This window comes from Neofelis nebulosa, chromosome 3 (assembly GCF_028018385.1).
Source record: "Neofelis nebulosa isolate mNeoNeb1 chromosome 3, mNeoNeb1.pri, whole genome shotgun sequence".
Classification (NCBI taxonomy): domain Eukaryota; kingdom Metazoa; phylum Chordata; class Mammalia; order Carnivora; family Felidae; genus Neofelis; species Neofelis nebulosa.
The window spans coordinates 96177828-96197374 of NC_080784.1; the positions used below are offsets into that span (position 1 = coordinate 96177828).

General features: G+C 37.3%; 1 non-coding gene across 1 annotated transcript; it reads right to left on the bottom strand.

The window, feature by feature from the left end:
- Positions 1-254: 254 nt before the first annotated feature.
- On the bottom strand, positions 255-361 carry LOC131508171 (U6 spliceosomal RNA). Its single transcript, XR_009259882.1, has one exon. It is a non-coding gene; the product is annotated as a U6 spliceosomal RNA (small nuclear RNA).
- Positions 362-19547: the final 19186 nt, after the last annotated feature.

Genomic DNA, 19547 nt, shown 5'->3' on the forward strand with positions numbered 1-19547 from the left:
GCCACCCAGGCACTAATATTTGCACTCTTAAATAGTTAATCTTTAAGAAGTTTTGTGGGGTTTTTAATTTTTGTTTGTTTGTTTGTTTGTTTTAGGCAGATAACAGTTTGTCTTACTGAATAAGTGATCTGTGTCATTGCCGAGGCCACTATGTACAAACAAAGGAGAGGGAGTTTTATTTCTTGGTCTCTTTCTCCTTGGACAGAGTCTTGATGATTTCCCCCTTCTTGGCCTGGAGCTTCTCTTTACAGATCAAAAATATGAAACTCTTCACGAATTTGCATGTCATTCTTGTGCAGAGGCCACACGAATCTTCTCTGTATTATTCCAATTTTAGTATATGTGCTGCTGAAGCAAACACAAGAAGTTTTTAAATTTAAGAAAACAGAGAAGAAATGAGACTGAGGCATAGACAAACTTTCCTAGGATCACTTATAGTATATTTTAAGGATCTTATTAGCAAATGAATTGACAGTCACTCCAATTGTGCTGTATTTTAACAAATTGTATAAATGCAATTGTGCTTAAGTGCTGGAGAATGATCTTTTTAATTAGTAAGGAAAGGTAGAAGAGAGATAAATTAGAGACTTCAAAAGGCCATGATCAGTTTCTCATCAAGGAGCAACATCCTTCATTCTACTGCAGAGTTAGTGTTAGCTTCAATTCCTTCCTGTCCCCTACAGTGGAACTATTTCTAAATCAATTTGTTATCACTATTGCCATCACAGGTTCCAATCACTTTCTTCTTGTGCCAGTAAAATCATTTTCCTGGTTCTAAGCCTTCCCTAATTTATCTTTCTTCATGGTCCCAGAGATAACTTTCAATAATAATAAGAAGAATAGCTTTTGTTTAAAATGGTGGCTTGAACACAGTTGTTGATCTCGATTCCTCACTCAAAACCTTCTATAAGGACATCAAGTGAGTTTAAAGTTGTATAGACCCAGGGCACCTGGGAGGTTCAGTCAGTTAAGCATCAGACTCTTGATTTTGGTTTGGGTGATATCAAGGTTCATGAGTTTGAGCCCTGTGTGGGGCTCTGTGCTCACAACGTGGAGCCTGCTTGAGATTCTCTCTCTCCCTCTCTCCCTGCCTCTCCCCTGCTCGTACTCTCTGTCTCTCTCTCAAAATAAATAAATAAACTTAAAAAAAAGTGTATAAACCCAAAAATGTATAACCGCCTCGATGGAGAAGTGGTAATAACAAAAAGTTGAAAACCGAATGTTGATATATGGCAACAAATCAAAATATTGGTAGGTCAAAAACAAATAGGATGAGGTAATTTACCTGGCTGTAGAAAACAGGATTATAAGAAGGGTGCAGGAAGTAGTACAGTATTTGTTACTATAAGATCCCACCTTGTATAGTTTTTCAAAAAGAAAAACCTACATCAGCGTTACCAAAATGATATACATGAGTAGCACATATAAGTCGAAAAACCCTTAAAGACTCCAGAAAGAAGTATAGATTACATGCAATAATAGTTGATAATATCAGAGATGAAAATACATAAATATACATAAAAATACATAAATCTTCCTGAAAGACAGAACTAAATTAATACAAAGACCAGGATATCCAAATGACTCAGAATTCTCACCCTTAACACTGAAATGTCTTCAGAATTCTGACAGAAAATGACTTTCTACTTCTAACATTTTATACCAGGGCAAACCACAATATGAAGTATGAAGTACTTTCTCATGCACTATTCTCAGAGGACCCTGGTGTACAACCAAATAAAAACAAATGAGAATACCAAGAAAAGGGAAGAGATGCAATACAGGAAACAGGAGAATTAAAAAAAAAAAGACAAAGGGAATCTAGCTAGTTCCAGGCAGTTTTGCTTTACACTTGTTCTGATGTAATTTTAATAAAACACTGTCACTCTCAAAGATGTCCTAGTTTATATGATAAAATACAAAGTCACAAATGTATTACAATGAAAAGCTCAGCCAGTGCAGATTGGAGCAGAAAGTTTAGAGGCCTTTAGGTAGGATGTCTCCCAGGAGAAAACAAAAAAAGAAACTGATGTGTTACCTTTACAAGAGAAGTTGTATAGTTTTTTAGTTCAATCAGAATGAAACTGAATGTTAGGTAGAGAGTCTATGGAAGAAAAAAAAAACAGCTTTAAAAAAAGAACGGACATATAGTTGGAATACAGTGGTTCAGCCATAAATAATATGTAGAGTCATGCAATGTAAACACCAAATGACTATTAATTTTAAGAAATTATACTTTAATTACAGTGAAAGTATTGCAGGGGAGGGGTATATGTAAGAGATCCTAATCTTCATATTTCTTTGTAGGGAGATAGGAACACTGATACTGAAAAATATAAATTAGCAACATAAATATGTTATTCAGAATGACTGAGGTAAATATCTATTGGAAGAAAAATGAAAGGGCAGAAGTGATTGACCTCAAGAAGCAGGACTCAGTGATGGGAAAGAGTAGGGCAATGGAACATTAATATTCATTATTGTCATTTCAAACTGTGGACAGTTTGAAATAGACAGTTAAATATAGATATTAAGAAACCTGATTTCTTTCTTATTCCTAAGCAATGGTGTTCAATCTCTTCACATATAATCTGAAGTCCTTAGAAATCCCTCTCCTATATAACCCTCTGGTTTCAATTCAACCATTTCCACCTTTTTTCCTTCTAACACACACACACACACACACACACACACACACACACACGCTTTTTTGTAAAATTTTTTTTTAACGTTTATTCATTTTTTGAGACAGAGAGAGACAGAGCATGAACGGGGGAGGGTCAGAGAGAGGGAGACACAGAATCTGAAACAGGCTCCAGGCTCCGAGCTGTCAGCACAGAGCCCGACGAGGGGCTCGAACTCAGGGACCGCAAGATCATGACCTGAGCCGAAGTCGGCCGCTTAACCGACTGAGCCACCCAGGAGCCCCACACACACGCTTTTTAAAAATATTTCTAGTAACTTTTACTTTTTCCCATATCCTCTGGATGTTTTTATAGGCCCATCCTTTAATCAAGCTCTTTCATTTGCCCAGAACACTTTACCACATGTTTATTAGACGTTCTTTAAGAATAAATTCAAATGTCATTGCCTCTTTGGGTTTTTCTTAAACTTGTAGGCAATTAGTTTCATACTACTCTATGCTGCCACAAGCATTGTTTGTAGTTTATTTTATTTTGTTTTCACAACATCTTGCAATTGCAATCTATGTGCCTATATATGCCCTGCTCCCCCAGGCCCTGCCCTGGCCAAACTGTGACATGTTGGGGTAGTATGTTAGAGTCCTACTGCTGCTGTAACAAATTACCACAAACTTGGTAGTCTAAATAACACAAATGCATTCTTTTCTGGATTTCTGGAGTCCAAAATCATCCTCACTGGGGCTAAAATCAAGGTGTTAGCAGGATTATATTTTCTAGAGGCTTTGAGGGAAGAATCCACTTCCTGCTCTTGTTCAAGTTTCTAGAAACCATTTGTATTCCTTTGTTAGCAGGTTAGTGGCTCCTTCCTCCCTCTGTTTTTCAAAACCAATAATGTAGCATCCTCCAATCTCTCTCTCTCTCTCTCTCTCTCTCTCTCTCTCTCTCTCTCACATACACACACACACACACACACACACACACACACACACACACCCCTCTGCTTCGATCCTCACATATTCTTCTCTTTCCTTCACTCCCCTGCCTCCCTCTTATCGGACCCTCCCAGATAACCCAGGATAATAATTTCCCCACCTCAAGATTAAGTCAATCACATGTGCAAAGTCCCTTTGCCATGTTGTACCACAGTCCTTGGATATTCAGCTCTGTTTTTCTTGTCAGTCTTTGTTCTCTTTGCTTTTCAGTTTTAGGGATTTGTACTGATATATCCTCTAGCTCAGATATTTTTTCCTCAGCCACGTCCACAGTTCTAATAAGCTTATCAAGAGCACTCTTCATTTTTATTACAGTGTTTTTGATCTCTATTGTATCTTTTTGGTTCTTTTTTAGATTCCTATCTCTTTTCTTACATTGTTCACTGGCTCTTTAGCTTATCTGCTAGAGCTTTAGCATATTAATCATAGTTATTTTAAAATCCCAGCCTGATAATCCCAACACCCCAGCCATGGCTGATCCTGATACTAGCTTTGCCTCTTCAAATTGTGTTTTTGCCTTTTGTAATGTCTTGTAATTTTCTCTTGCTGGCTGGATTTGATGGACTGGATGAAAGGACCTACTGTAACTAGACCTTTATTAATGTGGTGTGAGATGTGGAGGGAAGAGAAAGGCTCTATGGTTCTATGGTTGGGCTTTAGTGAGCCTCTTTCTCTAGAATATGAACTTCACAAGTTTTTCTCTGTTTTTTATTCTCCCCCTTTTAGTGGGAGAAGATGGCTAGACAGCTGACTGGATTTGGCTCTTTCTCTTCTACTAGAACAGTTAGGCTCCAATAATATCCCAAAATGTTGGGCTCTGATTAACTAGTTTCTCCTGAGGCAGGGTTTGTTAAGAAGAACAGAAGAATGTTTTGTTATCTTTCAGAATTCTTCTCTAATTTTCAAAGCCAATAATGTAGCATCTTCCAGTCTTCAGAAGCATGAAGGAATTTCTCTCTGATATTTACCATGAGGACCAGGTCAAGCTCCTGGAGGTAAATCTCACAAATTATGAAGACCACACTGTAACTAGGACTTCCTGGAGTCTTTAACTCTCAGAGTTGTGCACATTGACTGTGTGGAAGATTTTACCTCACATTGTCTTCAAAACACAGTTTAATCTCAGAGGATTCAATGAAATGATATGAGCTAAAACATCAAGATTGGACAGACAACAATTCCAAATCCCACTTTGATAGACAATCAACAACATGACTATAAAAAGACTGTTCTGGGGCACCTGGGTGATTCAGTTGGTTAAGTGTCCAGCTTTGGCTCAGGTCATGATCTCATGATTCATAGGTTTGAGCCCCACATTGGGCTCTATTTTGACAGCTCAGAGCCTGGAGCCTGCTTCAGGTTCTGTGTTTCCCTCTTGCTCTGCCCCTCCCCCACTTACACTCTGTCTCTCTCTCACACAAAAAATAAGTATTAAATAAATAAATCAATAAATAAAAAGACTATTCTGGATGAGATATTTGAAAACTGATCGAGAAAAAAGAAATAAGCTACTGAGGGTGGATTCTAATCCAAAAAAGAGAATTTGTAATTAAAACAATTCTTGGGGCACCTGGCTGACTCAGTTGGTTAAGTGCCAGACTCTTGATTTTGGCTCAGGTCATGATCTCATGGTTCATGGGATCAAGCCCCTCATCTGGCTCTGTGCTTACAGTGTGAAGCCTGCTTGAGATTCTCTTTCTCCATCTTTCTCTGCCTCTTCTCTCAAAATAAATAAATAAACTTAAAAAAAATTATTGGTATGGGCTCTCTAGATAAGCTTCATGAGATTCTATAAACACTTTTAAATCTTAGGCAAATATAGTAAATATTAACATTTTCCAAAGGGGAAGTATCCTTAACATCCATCAGATATAGAAATGGCCTGAACTGCAAAGAAACAATAAGCAAACAAAATTCCTACTCTTATAAGAAAAAAAAAAATAAGAGAAAGAGCTATAGCAAGACAAAATCTAAGATGAAATTTCTTCCCCTTAATGATTGTATATTTTATTGTATATTGTATATTTTATTAATAATTGCACATACAAATCTGGGGATTTGTGTGAGGTAGGAATGATAATGGTATCATTTTTAAAGATACTTAGTGCATTCACTACAATGGGACTCCCTGAATCTCAAAAGTATATCTCCTAAATGTAGCAAGCTCATTGTAGTAAGTTTATTGCTAGATATCAAATTTTGTTTTTTTGTTGTCATTCATACAATTATTACTATTCTGGTATAGCACACAAACTTGAGTTGTTATTCATAGAAATTTTAAGATCTAAGTTTATTATGCTATTTTTCATACAAATATGCAAAAATAAAGTATAATTGCTACTGATTCAAAGTTATTCCTATGCAAAAATTCGTGTTTATTGAAAATTATAATGCAAATTTAAGTTATGCAGCTCTGCATTGTGCTTCTTTAGTAACTGAGTGCTTTTTTTGTTGTTTTTAGCTATAAATGTCTACATAAATTAGAATAATTTCTCTATATTTTATCCATAAATGCCTCCATAAAGTGTGACTAATGTTTTTAATGTGATGTTCTAATGTTAGTACAAAAAAAGAATCCAAGAAAATCCTTGTGAAAGTAAAGAAAATAACCACCAGAGCTTTAGTGGCAGCCTCTGTTTTGTATTGTCTGAAAAGCACTTCTGATTCCCCAGCAATGCATTTCCAAGTTATCTGAACTCACTTCTGTCTGTTCAAAGTACTTAACAGTTTTTTACTAGACTTTGTCTTCTAATCCTTTCACTGAATCTTTTGTGTCCTTTCCTCATCCTCTCCTTGAATTCTCACAATGGTTTTCAAACTCTTGGCAGAGGAACGCTAAAGTTGTTTATAGGCTTGTATCCTCACTGAAATTACAAAGCAGCTCTAAGCCCAAAGACACAACACAGAGAGAAGCCATCCAACAGGCAGATCTGGCACAGAACTGTTGACCTCCCCGGAGAAATGGCCTTGAATGAAAAAGTAAATGCACAAATGAGAAATTAGTGCAAGGAATTAATTAATACCTAATCTAGCATCTTTGGAAAGGGGCTGTATTGTATATTGTATATTTTATTTTATTCATTTTATTCATTTTATTTAGAAAAGTTCGGAGCCCACATTTCTGGATCTGGTGAGCTGTATATGCCAGTTTTTAGAAAACCCAGCTTACCCTGCACAAAGGTAGCCAGTCCCATATCTCTGAAGCTGCTAAGTCACTGGACTCCAAGTGGCCAAAGCTGCCACTTGCATATTGGTATAATCAAACACAGGCTGGCTTTTTTAGGAGCTAACAGAATAAATTGCCATTTCTGATTTCTATTCAGAAGGATGCAAGAAATACTTGATTTGAGGTTCAGATATAACATAAGCCCTCTTCATGTCAACACATGAACTAAATTGAACTTTCCTTTCTCCACAAGCCTCCAAACTTGTCTTTTGCAATCCCTACTTCAGATAGTGATATTCTTAAGTCATTTGGGTCAGAAAATATAAATTACTTTCTGTTTCCCTTTCTCCCTATGACTTCACTTCCAACAAATTTCCAAATTTCATTTCTTTATTTGTTTTACATGTCACACACCCACGCTCCTTGGGCCCCTTCCATTGGGGTTACCTTAATCCACAATCTTACATCTCTCAAGAATGCTTTTTTAAAATTTTTTTAAATGTTTATTTTTTTTGAGAGGGGGAGAGAGAGAGAGAGAGCGAGCTGAGGAGGAGCAGAGAGGGATGGGGGGACAGAGGATCCAAAGTGCATTCTGCACTCACAACAGAGAGCCTGATGTGGGGCTCGAACTCATGAACCGTGAGATCAGGACCTGAGCCAAAATCGAAGTTGGACACTTAACCGACTCAGCCACATAGGCACCACACAAGAACTCTTTTTTTAAGCTTTTTATCTGTTTTCCATATTCCCAGGTTTAAAACTTACTGCTGTATATTATACTTTACATTAAAATAAACAGATTTAAGATACACCCCTAATAGTATCACTCCAGTGAAAGTACTTGATCCAATCACCTAGCCATTTCTTCAGTCACTGAAAACAAATAACAAAAATGAATAAACCAAAATCTATGGTTCATCTATGTGCTACACACTGTTTGGATCTAGAGATTAAAAAAGTAAAAGACAGCCTGGCCTGCCCTTGACATGGCTACATTTTAATAGCTTTTCATTGTGCCTGGCCCCAATCAAGTCCCTTATCACAGCCTAAAAGATTCTCCATGACCTGCTTCTTTCTCCCTCTTGAGGACAAACTTTACACTCATTGCAATGTGATTTAATTATACTTCTAGGGGTTCACATTGATATTTTGCTCACTGGTTTTTGAATAAATTCTTCTTTCAATCCAAAATGCCCTTACCCTATTCTTGATTGTTATTTCTTCATAATGCTTTCTTTCTCTATGTAGATTTTTCTAATATCATCTTCCCCTAACACCGACTTCCTCTATACAACCTCTTTTCCTTAGACATATTTTTATTGTATTTAGAAAATTATTATTATTTGTCCTTTCTTACATCTACCTTCCCCAACAGATAGTGAGAAATTAGTTTTATTAGAGAAAATCCTGTCTTATAATTTGTCTTCCCAGCATTTTACCAAGGTTCCTAGGATATTGTACATAGTTGAAATACATGAATAAGCTTATCTTTAGACTGACATAGTGTTCCAACTTCTTATTCCATTCCGTTTAATTATGCTGATTTACCAAATACTTATGGAAAGTGTCTGATAGGCTCAAAAGTATATTAATTGTTTTTTGTACTAAAAGCAAATAGCAATGCAAATGGTCATTTCTCTCTAGTACTTTTTCTTATGGTCAGAGAGCATGTTGAAAATTTTAATAAATTAGGATTTCATAGAATTTTAAACTTCTTGAAGACATTCTACTGTATGGGAAAGTTTTCATCAGAAAAAGCAAACTTGATGTCATATAATTTTAAATATACTTTATATGTTATTTATAAAATATGATATCATGACAAGAAATTATAAAAATCTAATTAATAAGATCAATATTTAAGTATCAGTATCACATATACAAAAATCAAAGGAAGTAGTCACAGAATTCTTGGGAAGTTCTATTAATTCAAAACCTATGCACTCATTACAACCATGGCAGCAAAAATACTTTTCTCAACCTTGTATGTGAAACTTTAGGGTTACGTGTCTTGCTTTTCATTCTCCCAGGTCTGCCGGGCTGGCATGGTAAGTGCTGAACCTTCAGAGTATTTAGATTTATTTTGAGCTCTTCAGACTGCATGGCCACTATCTTTTTCTTTCTATCCTTTCTGGGCCTGCCCCCTGGTGATTCTGTCCTTTTTGTTTCCAGTATCCAGGAGCCACATACGGTGTAGATGATTATGTCAATCTAATTTCCTCTGCACAAAGGACACACATGAGGCTTTTCAGCCTCTCTGACATCCCCAGAAGAATGGAGACTTTATTCTTACAGGGGTTCATGCTTTTGTTTTTATCTCCATTGGCCCTCCAAAGACATATATACCCACTGTGTTATCCAACTTCATAACACTCTATATTTCTTTCCAGTGTTATTGGACTAGTAACATTTATTTCTTTCAAAGATTACATGGATTTCCTCCAGGGCCCTATTGCATATGCCTGAGAAAAGATGATTGCTATTTGGAGACAATATTATTACTAACCAGAGAGTTAGAGATCTCTACTTTTTTAATCTCCAAATTTATTCCACATTTTGTGACAGACAGATTGGCTTTTAGCCCCAATGGCAGAACTCCTCTTGGGAATAGTGTAGTGTCTAGCAGATTTTAAATGTCAATGGAAAGTTCACCAGAATACTCTCAGACATGTTTCTTCAAGCACTGAATTTGGACAGAAGGTAAATTCAATGTCAAATGTCTTTTTTCACAGACTGCATTCAAAACTGAGGCAAGAGTGTAGAATATGGAAAGAAATAGAGGAGACTGGAGGGCAAGGAATGCTTAAAGCATTTTTACTTAAGCACTTGGTAGTATGAGTCCTTGGCTTTGCACCCTAAGGACTCCTCAGTTGTACATTAATAGTAGACTGAGCAGTGCTGGATTTTAGGGCAAATTTTTATTCAGTTCACTCCAAATGGAGCTTCAAACCAAAGGAAATTAAAAGATGGCTTTTCTAAATCCAAGAATTTTCTGTATTTCTAAGGAAGTAAAATAATCTGAACATAGAGATATACTAACTAATATTCTTAATGTCTTTGAAATAAACGAAAGTCTCCCTAAGAAACACCATTAAAATAACTTTCATCCACAGGCTGGGCTTGAAGAATAAATGGTGGGAAGAGGGGTTGACTCCTGTTTTTCAAGTAGTTTAGATAATTGTTAGCCTAAAAACAAAACAAAATAAGGCAAAATTATACTTTCTTGAAATTATAATTACAATTTCCTTAAATTGCCTGTTAAATATCCATTCCGTAGTCAGACTGAAGATGTTGGGTAAAATAATCCGGCTTCAGGGCATGGGTAGCTATCAAAATGGTGATCATAGAAACATTTACTTTGCTGGTCCTGTCACAGTTGTCAGTTAATTGTAACTAATACGACCATATATCCTAGTTTAGCTATAACAATGTCAGCTTGTAAGAGTTGTCCTGGAAAAACAGGCCTTTTTTCTTGCTCAAAAGTGTCACAATTTGGGGGTGCCTGGGTGGCTCAGTCAGTTAAGCGTCTGACTTCAGCTCAGGTCATGATCTCACAGTTTGTGAGTTTGAACCCCACGTCAGGCTCTGTGCTGACAGCTCAGAGCCTGGAGCCTGCTTCAGATTCTGTGTCTCCCTCTCTCTCTGCCCCTCCCCTGCTCATGCTGTGTCTCTCTGTGTCTCAAAAATAAATAAAACATTTAAAAAAATATTTTTATTTTTAATTTTTTGAGGAACCTCCACACTGCTTTCCAGAGCAGCTGCACCAATTTGCATTCCCACCAACAGTGCAAGAGGGTTCCCGTCTCTCCACATCCTCTCCAGCATCTATAGTCTCCTGATTTCTTCATTTTGGCCACTCTGACTGGCGTGAGGTGGTATCTGAGTGTGGTTTTGATTTGTATTTCCCTGATGAGGAGCGACGTTGAACATCTTTTCATGTGCCTGTTGGCCATCCGGATGTCTTCTTTAGAGAAGTGTCTATTCATGTTTTCTGCCCATTTCTTCACTGGGTTATTTGTTTTTCGGGTGTGGAGTTTGATGAGCTCTTTATAGATTTTGGATACTAGCCCTTTGTCCGATGTGTCATTTGCAAATATCTTTTCCCATTCCGTTGGTTGCCTTTTAGTTTTGTTGGTTGTTTCCTTTGCTGTGCAGAAGCTTTTTATCTTCATAAGGTCCCAGTAATTCACTTTTGCTTTTAATTCCCTTGCCTTTGGGGATGTGCCGAGTAAGAGATTGCTACGGCTGAGGTCAGAGAGGTCTTTTTCTGCTTTCTCCTCTAAGGTTTTGATGGTTTCCTGTCTCACATTCAGGTCCTTTATCCATTTTGAGTTTATTTTTGTGAATGGTGTGAGAAAGTGGTCTAGTTTCAACCTTCTGCATGTTGCTGTCCAGTTCTCCCAGCACCATTTGTTAAAGAGACTGTCTTTTTTCCATTGGATGTTCTTTCCTGCTTTGTCAAAAATGAGTTGGCCATACGTTTGTGGGTCTAGTTCTGGGGTTTCTATTCGATTCCATTGGTCTATGTGTCTGTTTTTATGCCAATACCATGCTGTCTTGATGATGACAGCTTTGTAGTAGAGGCTAAAGTCTGGGATTGTGATGCCTCCTGCTTTGGTCTTCTTCTTCAAAATTACTTTGGCTATTCGGGGCCTTTTGTGACCCAGCAATAGCACTGCTAGGAATTTATCCAAGGGATACAGGAGTACTGATGCATAGGGGCACTTGTACCCCAATGTTTATAGCAGCACTCTCAACAATCGCCAAATTATGGAAAGAGCCTAAATGTCCATCAACTGATGAATGGATAAAGAAATTGTGGTTTATATACACAATGGAATACTACGTGGCAATGAGAAAGAATGAAATATGGCCTTTTGTAGCAACGTGGATGGAACTGGAGAGTGTGATGCTAAGTGAAATAAGCCATACAGAGAAAGACAGATACCATATGGTTTCACTCTTATGTGGATCCTGAGAAACGTAACAGAAACCCATGGGGGAGGGGAAGGGAAAAAAAAAAAAAAAGAGGTTAGAGTGGGAGAGAGCCAAAGCATAAGAGACTGTTAAAAACTGAGAACAAACTGAGGGTTGATGGGGGGTGGGAGGGAGGGCAGGGTGGGTGATGGGTATTGAGGAGGGCACCTTTTGGGATGAGCACTGGGTGTTGTATGGAAACCAATTTGACAGTAAATTTCATATATTAAAAAATAAATAAATAAATAAATAAATAAATTAAAAAATAAATAAATAAATAAATAAATAATAAAAAAATATTTTTTAAAGTGTCACAGTTTGGACAATAACACAATGATCCTTCTAGTTTTGATAGTTATCCAGACTAATGTACTATTTTCAAACACAGGGTATCAGCCAATGTGCCACAATTTGCACTTACATGTCGATGTTAAACTTTTATCGGTATGTGAAGGACAACTCCCAGATTAGAGGAAATGTATATCAGAGCTTTCCAATATATAATAATTATACTATCTAGAACTCTCTGTGCAAGAGATTACCCAGTCATTAATTATTCAACAAGCATTTTATTATATTTTGCATAAGGAGATTATATGGTAGGTCCTGAAAGCACAGAGATTTAGGCACAGAACCTTCCCCGGAGCAACTATTTCTGGCAGAGGAGACTGATAAGGAAGTAAGAAACTACTTACAATATCATTGCTATGATTAAAGTTTGCACAATTTGCTTTCAATTGGAATATATGGAAGAGAAACCCATTCTATTATGAGAAGTTAAGAAGTGTTAGAACGGTTCCCCAAGGGAAACAACTGAGAAGAAAAGAGAAGAATTAGGTAGGGCACATAAAGAAGAAGGGAGCCAGAAAAGACATTCTAGCAAAATGGATTAGCCAATAAAAAGGCACAGAGATGAGTAAGAACTACCAGAAAAGTTTATTTTGAGTGGTTAGAAATGGAGCAGAAGAGGTAGGCAAAATGCCCATAATGAATACTGGGTTAATGAGGGTCCTTTGATTATAAACGATAGAAATTGACTCTCATGTATGCAAAAACAACAACACCAAAACTAATTGGAACCATCTGCTATATCTCTTAGAATCAAAGTAAAAGTGAAGACCTAATCCTCAGAAAAAAGTTAAGATAAGGTGAAAGGATTTAACCAGAGGCAAGCAGTGACCAGAAACTGAAGAACAATCTAGACGTCTGAATTAAATCCCTCCAACCCTTTCCCACTCATTTCTTGCAAAATTGAAATGCCCAGAAGGAAGAGAGTGGTTTGACAAGTGGGAGTCCCATGTCCAACCTAGTCCCTGACCCCAATGAGGTTGTATGCATCGTGGGAGAAACAATCACAAAAGAAAAAATGAGGTACTGGTTACTGGATAAGTGGGGATTGATACTGGTTTGATGATAACTCCAGATTCCCTCCATTGGGGGCACAGCTTAAAATTTGATTTAATATATCACAGGATTTGCATCCCAACAAGACAGCTTGCTTTTCAAAAGGGTCCAATCATAGAGGGAAATCAAAGCACTTGTTACCCAGTAAAGGAGGACTAATGTTGATCCTCTGAAAATAGTAGATTCCCTCCATTGTGGATACACTACAATGTCTGGATTTCTCTCCCATAGGATTTGAGACCTAAAGGGGATACACAGAACCTTTGTATTTTAGAAAAAATCTCTGCAATTGCAGAGTCAAAGTGGTTTGTAAACTGTCAAGACACAAGCAAGGACAAACTAAGAAAGATAGAACTCAGATTTCCTTAAAATGGAAGAAGCACAGTATATGAAAATGTATTCTCCTAGACAACCTCACATTTCCTCATACATGGAAGTTATCTTTAAGGTAATAAATTTCTTAGGATAAAATATGTAAAGATAGATGGATGGATGGATGGATAGATAGATAGATATAAACATATATATACACATACATAACCCATATATCACACACCCACAACCACTCACACTCCATTTCATTCTTATGAGCCTTAGTGATCTGACATCATGAATAACTTTTCAAGTTTTACATTTTGATTTATAAAAATGGAAGACAGAACTGACACAATAGGCAATGTGAAAAAATAGTGCCAAAAAGTGGTTTTAAAGATTTTAGATATCTACTGATCACACTAGAACTGTATTCAAAAGAAAATGTGAAATGAGAAGCAAAGAGATGTGAAATATAATCTAGATATCAAAATTTAGAGCTATCATGGTTATAATATTAACTTACGCTACACTGCCTCGTTAATAGAAAAGCTAAAACTGCAAACTGTCCATATTTTTTTAAAAAAGAAATCCTATTTGATAGGTAGTTTTGTAAAAAAAGAAACAATTTTTCATTGCCTCCCAAAAGGGCAAATAAGTTCAAATTCTTACAAAATACAAACCAATGGTCCTATAGAGTTGGGCAAAGCATTCTTCCTGGTTGTTCAGTCTAATTATATACACCTTTAAAATGAATTTTAACACCTATTCCCTGTATTTCTCCTTCGTCATGACATACATCCATGTCTTTTATCTCTTCATGCCATTTTGAGATAAGGGGAATTAGGATTAGAGTGTGTCATAAAATAAAACCAAAGCTCTCTCAAATTTAATATTAATTAATGTATGAAACCTATTTCAGCATCAAAATGCCTTATAATTGAATAGTCCTATTTACTAAACTTTCTGAAGTTACTACTAGTTTTTGTGACTGTTTCACCATTTCTTGCTACACACACACACACATATTAGTAACCTCTTCTTAAATTTTTCTGCTTATGAAACTAATGTGCTCATAGAGATCAGTTAATAAGTTATGCTTGAATAATTCATAAAATTATTTTGAATTAGTGAATTTAATGGGGGAGGAAGGGAGTGAGAGGAAAATGAAGCTCTAAGCATGAAAAGCATTTCCGTTGTTTGTGTAACATGTAGTATATTCATGCAAATAGATAAAAGCCATATATATATATATATATATATATATATATATATATATGGACAATCCTCACTTATAAAATAAGAACTAGGTCTGTGTTGCTAAGCAGTTATTAAAAGCATAATTTTATGTAATAAACTGTAAAAATATTTATCTGAATATTCTTATGGGAGTGGTCTCTGTTTTGAATTGCTTCTTCTTCTTCTCCTCATGTCCCTTTTTAGTTACATGTGATAGCTGATCCAGATTTCTCTAATTTTAGTTCTTCCTCCATATAGATATTAAAGGTTTTTCATCTTTAATCTGAAATTTCTTAAGCTTTATTTGAAAAAAAAAAACTTCTCTTTATTGCTAAAGGATATTTTCTTTCTTCACCATAGAAAATGTCTGGTTGTACAATGTCTGTTGCTGCTTACTTTTGATATAATTTTATAAACAATTTTATTTCTCCTTGTTACCAGTAGGATAATCCCTGTCCCACCTTTTGGAATTAGATCTGCTTGTGTTGGATAAAGATTTCGTAAGCTTCTTTCAATAATAGGTAAATCAATAAGTATTTAATAATACTTTAATAAGCTTCCTTGGGGGCTGGGAAGCTGGAGTTTCAGAAATTGATAGGTAGAAAATATTATTGCCAATTTGAGATTGAGTTAAATTGCTCTACATAAGAAAGGAGAGATTTCAGTGGTTGAAAATTTGATGAAAAGTGGAGAGAGAAAGGTTCTGGTCTTAGAAACTTTTGATATAATTTTTAGAAAGAAGCCTGGTTTCAAGAGTGTGTGTGTGTGTGTTTAGGAATTAAGTCTTATGAGCTACTCAATGCAAACTACCTAAGCTTTCCTTATGATATTCTTTGGTAGAAGCCATATAGCTCACCAACTGGCGTGTGCAGAAATTTGCATTTGGGGATAATCCAAGAACATCGTGGTTGTGCTTCAGAGTTAGAATAGAGCTAAAATAGAGGCTGATTTTAGTGACGGTCATACCTAGACTACTTAAGGTCACAACTAAAATCCATAAACTAAGATACAGCACTTAGCATTTTGCTTTAGATCACTCTAACTGATGAGTATACCTCTCCTAGAATGACTGTTAAATCTCAGATGAGAATTTGGTTTGAACAGTGGCCCATTATATTTGATTTCAATGCCATAAGAAAGGCAAAGAAGAATCTGAATTGTCATATCCCTGCTTTGAAGGTCAGGGGAATGCACTCTTTGAGATATAGTATTTGCACAGCATTTTGTGAGATAACTTGGTAATATCCAAAAACCTCTGTCAAGTCAGGAGCTGGAAACAGATCTTCAACTCTGCTAAAAAAGACTCAGAATTTCTGAGGATTTTGAATATTCTCCTCGAAAGGCAGTTATGCATTGGTTGATTCTAGGACCTATGTTTTCTTTATCTGCTAAAATAATATTGTGCAGTTAGCTTTTAAGATTGTGGAATCAATGATTGAAACTATGTGCCATATCAAAAAAGTACAAAAGAAATGTGCCAGAGATTAGAGAGCATGACTAAGTAGTGGTGAAAATTTGCCGCTGCGTGAGAAAGGTGTCAGGTCCTCCGAGGGAGAAGCAATGACATTTGATACATTTTTTCCAGGGGTCACCGTTAGGATTATCTATGTTCTCAAATTCACAAATGTGTCTGTCACTGTGGCTGACAGCCCTTGAATGTGTTTTCAGTAATGAGGACCATTTCAGGAACTTGTATGTCAAGTTTCTTACCAGACATCAGCATCAAAGAGAAATGACTTACACATATATGTTAAGTCCTGAGAGATTTTTTTATAGGGAGAAATATGATTGGCAAAGTGGGGCTGGATGTGGAAAATTAGGGCAGGCTGCACAAGCCACTCCGACACTGATGCATAACAAAGTCTTTCTGAAGAAACCTAGAGATTCTAGCAACAGAACTGAGCCCTCATATGCTTCATGTTAGTAGAGCTATTTTGGGGGTTCAAAAGTAGAAGGCAACATTGGCTAGTCTCAGATAGCAAAACTGAGCAGAAAAGTTTTGACTGGATGTATCATTTCATATTAGAGAGCTACTGAGGTTGTTTTTCATACAAGTAAGATCCTATCGATTCTGGGCCATCAGCTTCCCCACTTCTAATTAGAAGGCCAGCAACCTTAGGGTCATGCAAAGCCAAAGATCACTGATTCGGTTTTATTTTTTATTTATTTTCAAATTTTATTTTGGAGAGAGAGAGCATGAGCTGGTGAGAAATGCAGAGGGAAAGAGAGAGGGAGGGAGGGAGAGAGAGAGACAGAGAGAGAGAGAGAGAGAGAAACTCTTAAGCAGGATCCACACTCAGCAAGGAGACCAACTGAGGGCTCAATTCCACCACACTGGGATCATGACCTGATCCAAAATCAAGAGTCACACACTCAACTGACTGAGCCAGCCAGGAGCTGCTAATTCACTTTTACTGTGAATAACTTTGCCCCAAATAATGTGTGGAAGCTACACCTTCCAATAAACCCATAAAAGGCTTCAGGTAAGAGATTCAGAAAGAAATATACTCAAGAAACACCCAATACTCTGTTTTTTCCCAGCACTGAGATCAATCTCTTATAATTGGTTTCACTGTTAAGGGATCTTTATCCTGACTTCCCATGAAAAACTAAGAGTTGAAGTGCTGTGTGTTGAATTACCCTGGCTATATGAGTTGCAGGGGAGAAAGCATGGAGCAGGGCAGCAAATGAGCTCTTTTCCTCCAGAGGAATGGAGCAGCAATGTTGTATCTCTCTTTTTGAGTCAAGGGTGAACCCTATTTCTTATTTGAAGGACCTGCTGAAGATAACTAGGCTATGAATATCTCTCCCTCAACAAGGCAATTTTGTATTATAATGCTGTTGACTCTAGCTAGCCATCAAGAATTAGTCTTTAAGTTCCAAGAAAATCTTGGAGATTTCACTGACACTGAAGGGCTCCCACCCAGCTACAAAGGGGTAGAGAAAGTGCCTCTGAAAGGACAGCAAAGAATTTACTCAGCATTTAAATAAGTGAAGTGTGCTAAGTAATGTGGCATCCAAAAGGGTAGCTCAATGACAAATGATGCCCAACTTCATAAAATAAGGTGTAAAGGAAGAGCGCCAGAGGCAGAAATTCTGGGCAGGAACAAAAGTAATTGTTTTAAGTCTTCTCAGTAGCATCACCTTAGAGACAATGTGGTAGATTTTGCAAGAGGTGAAAATATTTGTCTGAACAATATGGTTAAAACTCCCATTTTCAATTTTTTCAATTTAAAAAGAATTTTAATGCTTATTTTTGAGAGAGAGAGGGGGAGGGAGGGAGAGAGAGAGAGAGAAAGAGAGAGAGAGAGAGAGAGAGAGAGAGAGAGAGAGAGAGAGAGAGAGAGAGAGAGAAAGAGACATAGAATCCGAAGCAGGCTCCAGGTTCTAGGCTCCAAACTCACAAACTGCAAGATCACAACCTGGGCCTACGTCAGACACTTAACCGACTGAGCCACCCAGGTGTCACATCACTCCCATTTTTTTTTTTTTTATCTCAGTAAATAGGAGAATCTACCATCCCTCTAGTAGTGGACACTGGGGTGCAAGCCCAGAGCTCTCCTTCAGAATTCATCCTCAAATACTGATAGTGTTAATGGCTAGCAGCTCACAGTTTAGTACCTGCTCACAGTGATCGCCCTTTACTGAAGCAAGCTTCTTCACCCAAACCCATGCTACCCTCATGGGGCAACCACATCCAAGACTGGTCTCTGTCAGAGGTGTAAAGGCTCAGATGCGTTATACCAATTCATGAAGGACTATGCTAGGTCCAGAGCTCCTTTGAAACAGACTGAAACATTCGCTGTGACTGCATCTGATTTCACCTTCTACCTCTTGCTCCTTCTGCTTCTTTCGCTCCCTGCAAATGCTGATTCAAAACGCATTCTTCAGTAACCTCCTTTTTTTAAAAAAAAAATTATTTATTTTTGAGACAGAGAGAGACAGAGCATGAATGGGGGAAGGTCAGAGACGGAGGGAGACACAGAATCCAAAACACGCTTCAGGCTCTGAGCTGTCAGCACAGAGCCTGATACGGGGCACGAACCCACGACCACAAGATCATGACCTGAGCCGAAGTCGGACACCCAACCGACCGAGCCACCCAGGTGCCCCTCTTCAGTAACCTTCTTAACACAAAAAGTCACCTCAGGAACTCTTCTTCCTGGGAAACCTGAGCTACAACATGTCCCTCTGGAAGAAGTTTGACCTGCAGGGCAAGTGTCTGCTGGTGAATATACCTAGAAGACTTGAAGTAAGACGTAAATTACTCTGAAGAGATTGGAAAGAGATATTATAGGCTGTACCGAAAAGAGGAAGACCTGTGGGCTATTGTTTAAGAAGAAAGATTTAAAAGAAATATCTAATTTAAATTTTGAAGGAGACCTCTCTTTAATCTTTCTTAGGTTATTTTTGCTAAAAGCACTATTGCTAATTTGATCCCTTGTTGAGTAGATTCTATCTGCTAGACATCTAAAGAAGATGGGACCTGTTTCAAGGTAAGTGTACATCCAAAAGAGAAGCTCTATGTGGGGGTACAGTCGAATCCTGAAAGCCCAGAGAAAACTCCCCATTTCTGTCTATGCTGAGCATCTGTCCACAGATGTAAGGGATGGGCTCTGGTGGCCTTCATAAGTAGAAGGAATATTGATATGGACTGCATTTGGCTGGAAATATAATTTCTCTATCTGGATATGAACTGAAAATTAACCCTGACCCCTTTTCTCTTTCTTAATTGACCATTGAGAAAAATCATCGAAGTGCTGATATTTTGGGGAAATGCCATAGAACAGAGAACACAGATCATGCATTACTTTT